We start from the raw sequence: 15,241 nt of genomic DNA on the forward strand, positions 1-15,241 counted from the left end.
GATCAGTCTTTCTTCCCTTAACTTGTGTCTGTTGAACATCACCTGCTGAGCTACTAGGGGCAGCAGCTGCCAACCGATCCCTCAACTTTTGTGCCAACGCTACCGGAATTAAATCATCAACTGCATCGTCGAGTTCAGATCTTACTCGCTTCTCTGAAATTGCACAAACAAAGTAACAAATCACAACATTTTCAAAAAAGTGGACTACGTTCTGTGTAATGATGTGTTCATGTTAATGTTTACATATTAATGCAAACAACGTAATCAATCACATCACATGAATGATTGAGTAAAACATTCGCATAATGCATTAAACATCACTGATAATGCACTAAATATTAATGCTACTGCTTTAGATACTACTGATAATGCACTAAATATTACTGCTACTGCATTAGATAATACTGTTAATGCACTAGATATTACTGATAATGCATTAGATACTACTGATAATGCACTAAATATTACTGATAATGCATTAGATAATATTGATAATGCACTAAATATTACTTATAATGCACTAAATATTACTGATAATGCATTAGATAATACTGATAATGCACTAAATATTACTGCTAATGCACTAATATACCTCATATAAAGCACACAGTAACACTAAAAAATACATGCTTATAGTTCCACAATTCATTGAATATATCTGAAATTATGAACCGTGTCATGTTTTAGTTAGCACACCACGCAACATGTATAATGCGGATTTAACAGAATTGCTAATACCATCACTCACAATCTAAATATTAATGATACTGCATTAGATACTACTGATAATGCACTAAATATTACTGATAATGCACTAGATAATACTGATAATGCACTAAATATTACTGATAATGCATTATATACTACGGATAATGCACTAATATACCTCATATAATGCACACAGTAACACCAAAAAATGCATGCTTATAGTTCCACAATTCATTGAATATATCTGAAAGTATGAACCGTGTCATGATTTTAGTCAGCACACCAGACAACATGTATAATGCGGATTTAACAGAATTGCTAATACCATCACTCACAATCTGAAAAAACAAATATTGATTTGAAGCAACACGATGTAAATTTTACCTGCAGCCTCTGTTACTTGCGATAGCGGACGACCCCTCTTCGGCATTTTCGATCTGGCAAAAACCACAAAAACATATCATGGTACTGGAATTCATCATTATTTAACCGAACCCAAAATGGGTCTGCAAAATCACGAAACCGCCGCCTTGGTCTGCAAAATCACGAAAAAAGGACGCCTAAATCACTGTTGAAACACACCTATTAGAAAGTAGTCGGTGTTTCCGAGTCGATTTCAGCGTTAAAAGCTAATTCCCTCCGAAAATTTGGTCGACAAAATCCAAAATCTCCAAACGCGCCGCTGGGGAGGTAGATTTCTAGGGTTTGGGTAGTGGAGAGAGTGGAAGTAGTTGTAAGGGTTGTGGGCGTAATGAATGAGGAAAGAAGGAGAATAGGAGCGTTTGAAATCCCGTGAAATTAGCATATTCCAAGATATGGCGGTTCAGCTTCTGTCAAATGGCCAAATTACCCCTGTAATGCATTAAGCCAATGTCTATAATGCAACACGGAGGTAAATTTATTAAAACAATCCGATCCGTCGATTCCCTAGATCTAACGGGTATTATTAAGAAGGAAAAAGGATGTAAGATGGGAAAAGGAGAATAAGGTCCCCCTATATAGGGATGTATTCATTTCCTTTTTGCATATTTTCTCCTTTTTCCTTCTTGATCTCAGCCCCACGATTTTGTCATCCGACGGTTAGATTAGTGCCACGTGTCATTTAATAATGCAGATTTTCGGTTGAATAATGCACACCGACTAATAATGCACCATTATAGTGTAATAATGCAGATTTTCAGTTGAATAATGCACACCGACTAATAATGCACCATTATAGTGTAATAATGCAGATCATCTGGACCTTTGATGAATGAGATCTAACGGCTCATATTAAGAAGAATAAAAGATCTAAGGGATGAATAGGAGAATAACGCTCCCCTATATATATATATATATATATATATATGCGCATGCATGAATATGAATATTAGGGATAATGACTCACTATGGAGTCACTCGTGTAAGTATATAATTATAAATGGAATAGAGTTAAGTGGTGGAAATAAAATAGGAAGTACACTTCTTTAATTAATATAAAGGGGAGTCGGTTTATGGAGGATATAAAATAATAAAAATAATAATCATAGGGAGGAGATGAGTTTAGCTAGGGGGAGTTGGAGAATAAAACCGAAAGGAACTTTTGAGAGAAAAAAAAGAAAAAAAATGAGAGGGTTGGAATTGAGAAGAAATTCACGTATATTTTCAGTTTCGAGATTGATGGCTATGGAACCGGAGATGGAATAAAAAAACTCGGTTAGATTATCTGTTTTAATTAGGTAGGTATAAATCACACTTTTAATTTTACATGTTTTATTTGCTTCTTTGCTAGGTGTTAAACAAAATGAATGATTTGATTATGTGATGGGATCCAATATGATTATGTGTTATTTGATATAGATGGTGGAATATGATATGGATATGTTATTGGTGCAAATGATATGTTTATGATACTGATTATGTGAATCATTGGATTAGAGAGGATCTGTGACAGCCTTGTACTGGATCTGAAATTTTAGAGGGACCTATGAGTCCAAATACAGAGGGACCTTCGGGTCAAATACAGAGGGACCTATGAGTCCAAATACAGAGGAACCTTCGGGTCAAATACAGAGGGACCTATGAGTCCAAATACAGAGAGACCTTCGGGTCATAGAGGAATCTCGGACAGATGCCAGGCTTGACTGTTACAGAATAATAAACTGAATAGAGTGGCATATGCATATGAATATGAAATGGTTTGTTTCTAAATTATGTTATATATTGTTTCTGATTATATGTATTGATAAAAGAATATGCTTGATGTTTGTATCATGTGAGATTAAAGGTGGAAATTTATATATACTGAGTTGTGGCTCATATAAACCACTAAATTTTTCAGGAATAAGATAGCAGTAAAGTTTTGACTGGCGTGGGTCATAGGAACTCCACGTGTTATCAGGTTCGGCGGCTGACGCATTTTGACAACCTTCTCCTCCTCATCATTTTGCATGTAGATGAATGTATAGTATATAGAGTGGTGACAGGGTTCCACTACTGTGTAGAATGTTTTGAAATATGTACTTGATAAATGTTGAATTTTGAAATTATATAATATGTGCGTTCTATGAATTATACACGTGCATTAATTGCTTTTATGATAAGGAATTTATTTATTATAAGAGTATACGTCAGAGGGGTTGAGGTGTGACATTATACTCTCTCAATCCATGAATAAATGTCTCATATTTGACCAGTTAGGATTTTCAGAAATTATTTGATTTTGTACAGAAAAGTGGATAGAAAAAGTTAGTGGAAGGTGGGTCCTACTTTTATATATTAGTTTTATAATAAAATGTGAGTGAAATGATTTAGTGGAGCAAGGGTCTACCTACCAAATATAGTCAAAGTGAAATGAGACATTTATTGGCGGACGAACGAAAAATGAAAAATAAGACATTTAACGACGGACGAAGGGAGTACTAATTATATCATGGCGAAATTACATGCGGTTACATTTCTACATGTATAATCAGGATTCTTAGTCCTTCCATGTTACTACTCCTCAGTGTCCTCACATTATATAATACTCCCTCCGTCCCTAAAGAATATGCACTTTGGGTTCAGCACGAGTTTTAATGTAAAATTGGTAAAGTAAAAGAGAGGTAACGAGAAAAAGTAATTAAAGTATTGTTAGCGGAGAATGAGTCTCACCTCATTAGAGAGAAAAGACTTTCCAAAATTAGAAAATGTATATTTTTGTGAGACCTATTAAAAAGGTAAGAGTGCATACTTTTGTGGGACGGAGGGAGTATATATTGTTGAAGCTTTGAAATGACTATATAAAGATATTAGTGCATAGTCCTAATATAACAAGCAAGAGTGACCACCTGACTGGCCATCAGTATCTAAGGCCATCCACAACGCTGTTCCTATACCGTTCCTAAACCGTTCCTTAAACTACTATTTGCGGGCCCCACTGTACTTTTTTACTCCATTCCTTAACTAAGGAACGGAACCTGCAACCCTCCGTTTCTTAACCGTTCCTTAAATTACTATTCATTCAATTTCATTTTTTATTTTTATTTCCAACTCAATTCACTTAAAACAAACACACTTTAATAAAAAACAAACACACTTTATTAAAAAACACACAACATTAAAACAAAGTTACAACTTAAACTTAAAAAAATAAAAAGCACACAATTAAAATCCTAAAAAATAAAAGTAATGTTCTCCATGAACCACGTACGAGCCGGGACTTTGATGATGTTGAATCGCGCTTGGAGAACCCCGAACGCCCTCTCCACATCCTTGCGAGCGGCCTCCTGCTTCTGCGCAAAAAGAGCCTGCTTTGGGTTCGCAGACCCACTGGACGTCTTCACGAAGGTAGGCCACTTCGGATAGATGCCATCGGCGAGATAGTACCCCATTTTATAAAGTCGGTTGTTGGAGACGAAGTTGATGGCCGACGCTTTACCATCCAAAACTTCGGTCAAGAGGTCGGACTGGTAGAGCACGTTTACGTCGTTGTTCGACCCGGGAACCCCGAAGTACGCGTGCCAGATCCAAAGGCTGTAGTCGGCAACGGCCTCGAGTATAACGGTTGGGTGGGTGCCTTTGTGGCCGCTCGTGTAGGACCCCTTCCACGCCACCGGGCAATTCTTCCATTGCAGTGCATGCAATCGACGCTGCCGAGCATCCCGGGGAATCCGTGCACTGTTTCGTGAAGGTCGAGCAGGAACTGACAATCGGTCGTGCTTAGCCTCCGGAGAAATTCGTGGGTGAAGGCTGCCCGGACGCCTTTGCAGAATTTGAGCAAGCACATTCGCCCAGTGCTGTCTCCGATGTGGAGGTATTCGTCGAACATGTCGGCCGTTTGTCCAGTCGCAAGCTGGCGGATTGCTGCAGTACATTTCTGCAGCGTCGTGTGGCTGGGACGGCCGACCGCGTCGAACCCTTCCTGGAAGAACTCTTCCCGGGCTGCCAAAGTATTGGCGATGTGGAGAAATAACGGTTTCCCCATGCGGAAACGGCGACGGAAGTACGTATCTCCCCAAACCGGATTATCGCAGAAGTAGTCGCGTACTAACCTTGTGGCGGCTTCCTCCTGGTTACGATGGATATACGTACGGGAGCGTCGTTGGGGCGGCGCGGCTTCTTCCGCCTCCCGTCGTCGATCTTCTTCAAGTGATTGGTCCAATATTTGACGCATTTGTTCAAAAGGATCCATTAGTTTGATTAAATTTGGGAGAAGAAAAACAGAGTTGATTTGAGATGAAAATTGGGGTGGAAATAGAGAGGATTTGAGAGGAATAGATGTGTGTTTGTGAGTGAAATGAGTATGAAATAGGAGTATTTATACAGTAAATAAATTTAAAATAATAAATAAATAAATAAATAACGGCAAAAAAAAAACGGTAACAATACCGTTGCAAAAAAAAAATTTATTTATTAAATTCGATTTTTTTTTTAAAAAAAACCGAATTATTGCGTCACCGTGACAACGCCCACTCGCGGGGTAGCGAGTGGGGGTAACGCGTCGAATGGGAGGCCGCCACGTCGCCTCGGCGCGTGGCGGAACGTGTCGTGCCGCGTCTCGCGGGAACGGCACCCGGCACGGAATGGCGACGACACGGGCGGCTGCAACGCGTGCCGCCGCGGTTCCGTTCCTCCGGAACGAAATAAGGCACCGCAACGGCACCGGCGGCGTGGCGGAACGTGTCGTGCCGCGTCTCGCGGGAACGGCACCCGGCACGGAATGGCGACGACACGGGCGGCTGCAACGCGTGCCGCCGCGGTTCCGTTCCTCCGGAACGAAATAAGGCACCGCAACGGCACGCGTTGCGGGTGCTCTAATAGGTGCCGTTGCGGGTGCTCTAATAGCAATACCATATTCAACGTTAACCAAACTTTTAACAAACTCCACAGTTAAATTCATAAAGAACCTTGTTTTCTCGTGAGAACACTATTTTCTTTTGAATATTACTTTAGATTATCACCACTAAATGTTTTTAATTATGTCCAAATCAATCTACCTTAAATTTTGCATATTGCTGAATGTAATATACTCTAGTAGCCACAAAGATAAAGCGCAGCACTATGGTACGTGTGACTTATCATTTAAAATTTATTTGAGTGTCAACATATATATTCGTGTGCAACGATTGTACTGGTCTAATTAAATTTCACATAAGTGTTGCAACTAAAGAAAGTCATATACAGCCCAAGGATGAGGTGTGGTCAAAATCTTATTTTACGTAGGCAACCGTGATACGTTTTAAGATATTTTAAACCACTTTTTAAGTTAATAACATGTAGGATAAAAAGTTATATTGAAAAACATGTTAATTTAATTGTGTTAAGTATGATAAAAAAAATACCACGTAAGTTAGTCAAATATAGTAATAGACATGTCGTGGGATTTACTAAACAAAGTGCAAAGTTTGTGATATTATATACCAAATTTAAAGTTCGTGGGAAATACTTACCAAATTTTAGGCAAAGTTTATAATTTTAGGGATCAATTTCCTTCTTTTTTTCTAAAATTACTCATAAATTGCCAAAAAAATAGACAAGAGGAGATATGCAAAATTATTGAAATTTGTCAATAAATAAATCTGGCTGCTAAATAGTGTATTACATCAACATTGACATATAACTTAACGCAAAAGAAAGTTATTGAAAAAATGGATTTAGATAATTCAAATATAGTTATGGACTAAACCAACCACAAGCAATCTAATCATAGGTTATAACGATCATTATCATACAGTTAGGAAGTTGAACCTCTTAAGTTCACATCTATCAATTTATAAAGCTATCTTGGAAAATTTGACCCAACAAACCTTCCAGCTCAGACCTTCAATATTTCAATTTAATAACATTAGAACAATATTTCACATATTTTCAAAATTGTCAACATCAATAGTAATTTTTCACATTTTTTGCGCTAATTGTACGTTATAAATTTCGAACTAATATCAGAGAAATGTTCAACTCCCTCGAAAGATTTAAAAGTAATATTTTCGTTATATTATTTTTTAAAGCTTTCCCCCTATTTTTGTGAGTATAAAAAATTAGATTAGTTTGAGTGGTTGTGGTGTACATGAAGGGAAGCTAGCGACGTAGGATTTGTTGGGTGGTCTGCTTACTACATCTTCAGCAGTAATCCAACTTCCCTCAACTTCAAAAAATAAAAATAGTTTAACACATAATATTCCAACAATAAACCTAATTTTATATTGGTACTACTATTTAGGAATTAAATAAACAATTATTTATGATAAATACTGTCTTTTTAAAGTTATTTGAGTGTATTTTGACATGAAAAAAAAAATGCTGCGTACAGTTTGAAATAAATGTATCAGGCTTATCTAATTAATTCACCCATAGGTGTGGCTGTCGAAGACGAAAGTGATCGTCAAGTAAACTAAAATTTGGACGGCATTTTATTTTTTTTTTTGACACATATATTTATAGAAAATTAATTCAACTTTACAACAGCATTGTCTACAAATAAATTAGTATGCCAGACAAATAATTAATGACCTTTCACGTGTCGTTTACGCAAATTAATACTGATAAAAATTGGCGTACCATTTGCCCTATATACAAATTAGGAGTAGAAGCTTTGTACAAAATGTTAGAAAGGAAAATATGTAAGTAAGGAAAATAGGTAAGCAAGGAAAAAAAATTAATTAGGGAATGAGTATTATGGCAAATCTTGTCAATTTTATGTAACCCTTGACCTATTTAAAGGAGGCGTACCTATTGTAATTCTCTGAATAAGTTGAATGAATAATACTCATATCTTTCAACATGGTACCAGAGCAAAGGCTCATAACAAAATCATCATAGCCTAATACCTTTCCCGACCAAGAAGGCGGTTATTTTCAACCTGCAAACATGTCAGACGATGAAGAGAACCCAAATATGGAGGAGACACGATTAAAGATGAGTAAGAATGTTACTCTAGCCGTTAAACTCAACGGGATGAATTATCCCCTATGGAAACGGCTGATGAGAGTAGCCATCGTGGGAAGACGAGCAAACAGGTATATCACCGGTACACCGCAGCCGCCGGAACTTGGAATGAAGGGGTACACAGAATGGGAGGAAGCCGATATGACAGTGTTCTCATGGATAATTGACAACGTCGAAACAGAAATTGTTGTCGACTTTGCACATCACCAAACCGCGCAAGCTCTGTGGGAGAGCCTACAAACTACATTCGAAAGTACTGCAGATCCATATCTGTTGTACGATCTAGAGGAAAAGGCAGGCCGAATCGTGCAAGGGGAACATGGGCTAGAAACATATTGGCGACATCTCCACGGAATCTGGGTCGAAATTGACCGATGCCAACATCAACCTGTGGATTGCTGCGACAAGGGGATTAGCCAACTTCGAACGTATGTAGCAACAAGACGGCTGTTAAAATTCCTAACAGGCTTAAATGCAAGATATGACGGGATCCGAAGGGATATTCTCAAGGAAACCCCGTTGCCCTCAGCCGAGACCGCATACGGTCTGGTAAAACGAGAAGCTACGCGGTTAAAAATCATGCCGGCAGCAGACATCGATCTCCAGATCGGCGCAATCAACGATGGATCATCATCGGGCCAAGTCGGACACGGGTTCGCCGTCAGAAACCAGCCACCACCGCGACCAAAACAGCCACCACCACAAACCGCCGCGCAACAGCCCAATCGCCAAGGCGGTTTCAAACCCGACAAATCAAAATTTTGGTGCTCTCATTGCTGAAAACAAAGACATACTCGAGATACATGTTTCCTCCTCGTTGGATTTCCGGAATGGTGGGATGAAAATCAAAAGGCTAAAGCTCGATTAGCCATCGGAGTCGAAGATGGAGGCGGATTATTTCTGCAAGGAGCAGGGAATAGGGAGATGACTAACACCCGTGGGAGAGCAGGAGATACCGGTCCTCAACCGGGTGGAGGCGGCAGGCCCGGCGAGGCAGCCTTCGTGGAGAAGAAAGGAGGCGGGTCATATGGAGGTAACGGATTGGGGTTGAGAAACCCCGATTCCCAATTTGATTTTCATAATAAACCCCAAAGCATGAGTAATTTAATTTCTGGTCCTTATAGTTCAGGATATATGCAATATGACCCGGGAAAATTACAGTTAGGACCCTAGAAAAACTATATTCCACGTTTGACCCCAAAACTGTCTGAAAGTTCCGTCTTAAGCCCAAATCGTTTTGCACCCTTGAAAAATATACCTATTGCATGCATTGCCCAAAGTAAAATTGACCCTAAGGAGAGTGAGTGGATTTTTGATTGTGGGGCAACTGATACTATGACCTATGATCTGAAAGATTTTTGTGAATTTAATGGGGCAACTAAAAGCCAAATTCAAACTGCCGATGGAGAGTTGACCGCTGTGGGTGGGAGTGGAACCATTGAAATATCCCCAACCCTGAAGCTTACAAATTGCCTCTATGTGCCCAAATTATCTCATAAACTTATGTCTATCAGCCACGTGACGAAAGAATTAAACTGTACGTTACTAATGCATCCAAATTTCTGTGTATTACAAGATATCAGGACGAGGAGGATAATTGGGTGTGGCACTGAGCGTCAAGGTCTTTATTATGTGGATGAGATTACTCAACAAGGTGGCACTGCGATGCTTGCTCACGGATCTGCAAATCGGGAAGCTTGGTTGTGGCACCGCAGATTGGGGCATCCATCCTCGGGGTATTTAAAATTGCTTTTTCCAAAGTTTTCCCATTTTAAGGATATTACTTGCGAATCTTGTGTTTTGGCAAAAAACCACAGACAATCCTTTAGATAAAGTGATACTCGTGTTAAGACTATTTTTTCTCTAGTGCATGCCGATGTTTGGGGTCCAGCTCCTATTGTTGGTGATCATGGTTTTAAATATTTTATCATTTTTGTGGATGACTGCACTAGATTGACTTGGGTATATTTTTTGAAGCATAAATCTGACGTTTTTGAAAAATTTACCCGTTTCTTTACAATGATCCAGACACAATTCCAAACCACGATCAAAATTCTTAGATCCGATAATGGTAGGGAATTTGTTAACAAAGACATGACTGATTTTTTTAAAGAAAAGGGGTTAGTTCATCAAACTACTTGTCCTTACACTCCTGAACAAAATGGTGTAGCTGAACGAAAGAATAGGATAATCCTAGAGGTCACGAGAGCCCTGTTTTTTGACTCAAATGTTCCTAAATTTTTATGGCCCGAAGCTGTTGCCACTGCTGTCTACCTGATTAATCGTTTGCCTACAAAAATTTTGGGTATGAAAACTCCTTTGCAGACTCTCGCATCCCTTACTGATATTCCCCCACCTCTCATACTTCCGCTCAAAATCTTTGGTTGTTCCGTTTATGTGCATGTACCGAAACACGAAAGAGGAAAATTTTCTGCATGTGCAATAAAATGTGTTTTTTTGGGGTATGGGGTGTGACACCTCAACCCCTCTAACGTATACTCTTATAATAAATAAATTTCTTATCATAAAAACAATCAATACACGTGTCTAGTACATAGAACACACATATTATATAATTCTAAAATTCAACATATAACAAGTACATATTTCAAAACATTCTACACAGTAGTGGAACCCTGTCACTACCGTATATACTATATATTCATCTATATGCAAAATGATGAGGAGGAGAAGGTTGCCAAAATGCGTCAGCCGCCGAACCTGATAACACGTGGAGTTCCTATGACCCACGTCAGTCAAAACTTTATTGCTATCTTATTCCTGAAAAAAATTTAGTGGTTTAAATGAGCCACAACTCAGTGTATATAAATCTTACCTTTAATTCCACAGTTCAATAGTCAGCCATATTCTTAAACCAAAATATATAGCAATCACCAACAAATATTCCATACAAATTCATATACATATGCACATGCCACTTTGTTCAGTTTATTATTCTGTAACAGTCAAGCCTGGTGTCTGCCCAGGATTCCTCTATGACCCGAAGGTCTCTCTGTAATTGGACTCATAGGTCCCTCTGTATTTGACCCGAAGGTCCCTCTATAATTGGACTCATAGGTCCTCTGTATTTGACCCGAAGGCCTCTCTGTATCTGGACTCATAGGTCCCTCTATATTTCAGATCCAGTACAAGGCTGTCACAGATCCTCTTTAATCACATGATTCATGTACTTTCAATACCATATGTAAAACATCAATTACATATTTCTATCATATAATTCATTTACAGCATCATATTCATTGCACCAATCACATATCCATATCATATTCCACCATCTATATCAAATAACACATATTCATATTGGATCACATCATATAATCAAATCATTCATTTTGTTTAACAACTAACAAGAAAGCAAATAAAACATGTAAAATTAAAAGTGTGATTTATACATACCTTATCACAATAGGTAAACTTATTAAGTTCCTGATTCCAACTCTTAATTTATAACCATCGATTCGAATCCTTTCTCTTTACTTTTGTTTTTCCTCTAAACTTTCTCAAACCCCCTTTTCTTTGTAAGATAAACTATATAGTATATATATATATGTACATAAACATGTACGTCGGCTACTTAGCCGACTCAAACAAATAATAAATAAAAGTTCACAAATTTTTCATTAAGTGAAGATAAGTTCTAAAAAAGTCATGCAATTCCCTTCCTATTTACGTGTAGTACCTATCTTCCATGCATATATATGTGTTGTGTCCCATGCACAACACCTACGTGTCCCATTACACAACCATTCCCATAATATTACATATACTATTAAACATACACACATTATTATTACACATACTAATTTATAACTATAATTAGTTGTGCATGGCTATACGTAGCCATATACACACATTGATATTGTACACATATATAATATACTACTACTTTAAGTCCCATGCACACACTACTACTTTAATTCAATGATTTAATATGCTAAACAAATTTATATTATACATAATATCTTCATTATTTCGAAATACGGAATAAAATATGCAATAATGCAAAATGATGCATGTTTCGGGTCAGGGATATCACATGGGGTAAATCAGAAGGGCTATCGATGCTATCACCCGGGGTCTAGGAAGGTTATAACAACCATGAATTGTAATTTTCTAGAAAGTGAATACTTCTATCATACCCAACCTCGGGGTCAGGGGGAGTGCTGTTCAGGGGGAGTGTGATAAAATTGGACCCCTCAGTTTTCCGATGCCACATCTAAGTATCTCGAACGTGGAACCAACAGAACAAGCTAGTGTCACTGCCGAGTCAGTCACATCTGCTGTAGAGCCTCCTCAACCGCCTACGCCTGAATCGAGTCCTCCTCCAGTGATATCCGAGGTAATTCCTGAAACTAGCTCAGATAATACAGTTATTACTCCTGACACTTTTGGTGTAGACGAGAATGAGAATGCAGCAATTGATGGTGATACCGGCCGCTATATACTCCCCAACAGAACTACTCGTGGGGTTCCGGCTAAGAGATACAGTCCTGAGAGGATTAGTAGAAGCCGATATTCTATGGCGAATCTGGCTAAAGCAAATCTAACAGAGATGGCTAGGGCGTTTGAAGCAGCACTTTACGAAGAAGAAGAAATCCCATATACGGCCGAGGAGGCTATGAAAATTGCTCACTGGCGAGAAGCAATGCTAGTAGAAATGCGGGCTCTGATAAAGAGCAATACATGGGAAGTATGTCTTAAACCTGATGGAGTTCGAACTGTGGGATGCAGATGGGTCTTCACTATCAAACGGAGGCCAGATGGGTCGATTGAAAGGTATAAGGCGAGACTTGTGGCCAAAGGATACACTCAGACTTATGGAGTTGATTATGCTGAAACATTCTCACCGGTAGCAAAAATGAGTACTATTCGAGTGCTCTTCTCAATAGCGGCAGTCAGGGAATGGCCACTACATCAGTTCGACGTGACAAACGCATTCTTACATGGGGAACTGAAGAAGCCCATTTACATGGAGCCACCACCTGGATTTGTTGGAGATTTCGAAGGAGGAAAGATTTGCAAACTAAAACGAACACTATATGGGCTAAAGCAGTCACCTAGAGCTTGGTTTGAGAGATTCTCTGAGGCAATGAAGAAGTATGGGTATGAACAAAGCAACTCTGATCATACATTATTCTTGAAGAAAAGAGAAGGAAAGATTACATGCCTCATCATCTATGTAGATGACATGATTCTCACGGGAGATGATGAAGAGGAAATAAGCAAGCTAAGGAAGAATTTGTTTGCAGAGTTTGAAATGAAGGACTTGGGATTACTAAAGTACTTTCTGGGTATAGAAGTGCTAAGGTCAAAGAAGGGGATCTTCATCAGTCAGAGGAAATATGTACTTGACTTGTTAACCGAGACAGGACTACTGGACTGTAAGCCAGCAGATACTCATATGGTTCAGAATCATGGTCTGCGGATAGTTGAAGGAGCTGAAGCCACTCACCGCACGAGATATCAACGTTTAGTTGGGAAATTGATATACCTATCCCACACTAGACCCGACATAGCTTATGCAGTTGGAGTAGTTAGTCAGTTTATGCATGCACCTCAAGTAGCTCACTGGGAAGCAACACTGAGGATTGTTCGATATCTGAAAGGGACAGCGAACCATGGGATTCTATTCGAGAATCATGGACATTTAGAGATTCATGGATTCACGGATGCTGATTGGGCAGGGAACCCAAATGACAGAAAATCAACTGCTGGATATTTTACCTTTGTGGGAGGAAATCTTGTCACGTGGAGAAGCAAAAAACAGAAAGTGGTAGCCTTGTCAAGTGCAGAAGCTGAATTTCGAGGGATTAAGAGTGGGTTGACTGAGATTCTGTGGCTGAGGAAATTGATGACTGAGTTGAACTTAAACTCACAGAAGTCATGTAAGTTGTTCTGTGATAATAAGGCGGCAATCAGTATATCTGAAAATCCAGTTCAGCATGATCGGACAAAACATGTCGAGGTGGATCGACATTTCATCAAGGACAATATAGAGGCCAAGACGGTAGAACTTCCTTTTGTGAGATCTGAAGATCAGTTGGCGGATATACTCACGAAAGCTGTCGATGCAAGAAGCTTCCATGAGGTATTGAGCAAGTTAAGTATCGGTAATCTCATTACTTAACTTGAGAGGGAGTGTTAGAAAGGAAAATATGTAAGTAAGGAAAATAGGTAAGCAATGAAAAAAAATTAATTAGGGAATGAGTATTATGGCAAATCTTGTCAATTTTATGTAACCCTTGACCTATTTAAAGGAGGCGTACCTATTGTAATTCTCTAAATAAGTTGAATGAATAATACTCATATCTTTCAACACAAAATAATTAATTTTACACTTAATTTAGTTTGCTAATTATTTACAGACACATTTATATTGATTATTGCCGACAGATATATTATAATATAGTGTCAAGTGACATGCATTAGTATAATGAAGTGTATTAACCAATTAATCTTTTGTTGGTCGTATTTGTAGTTGGGTTAATTACAATAAATAAAAGAGTCTCTATTTAATTTCATAAATGTTCACACTAATTTTAAAACCTAAAATCATTTTTTTTATTTTTGTTTACAGTAATCCCGAATTGTTGGTTAATAAAAAAAAGTTATGCCGTTTTGAATTTAAGATGCACAGTTGAAATGGTTGGGTGGAAATAACCATCGTATATTCGTATTATAATTAAAAAAATTAACCACTTACTGTAACTCAATGACTCTACATAAACACATTATATTATACATATATATATGATGAAATCAAACCAATGCTCATTCTTGGTTGGGTATAAATATTGCTTTTTATGCCCACATTTGTCAAAGCAAACATATAAATAATGGAGTATGGTAATATTAACTATGTACATTTCGAATTATAAAATGAGAAAAACAAAAGAAACAGTCAAAAACATGGAATTGAGAGATAAACACTGAGATTTTATTGAGAAACAGCCAATTGAAGACTTTTGAAAGAGATAACATAATATTTTATTACATACAACTTCTTTGATGACCAACTCAAAACGGTTAGGTAACGAAGTTTCCCCTAACACCTAGTTTTCAATTATTATTGCCAATGAAAATTTCAGATTATATGCTCACGCAAACC

The 15,241-nt window shown here is 38.1% G+C and overlaps 1 long non-coding RNA gene across 1 annotated transcript; it reads right to left on the reverse strand.

Moving 5' to 3' along the window:
* On the reverse strand, positions 1–1,329 carry LOC121780594. Its single transcript, XR_006046057.1, has 3 exons — positions 1,291–1,329; positions 1,093–1,145; positions 1–153 (listed from the first exon to the last, which is right to left on the reverse strand). It is a non-coding gene; the product is annotated as an uncharacterized LOC121780594 (long non-coding RNA).
* Positions 1,330–15,241: the final 13,912 nt, after the last annotated feature.

Source organism: Salvia splendens, chromosome 2 (genome assembly GCF_004379255.2).
Source record: "Salvia splendens isolate huo1 chromosome 2, SspV2, whole genome shotgun sequence".
In the NCBI taxonomy this organism is placed as follows: domain Eukaryota; kingdom Viridiplantae; phylum Streptophyta; class Magnoliopsida; order Lamiales; family Lamiaceae; genus Salvia; species Salvia splendens.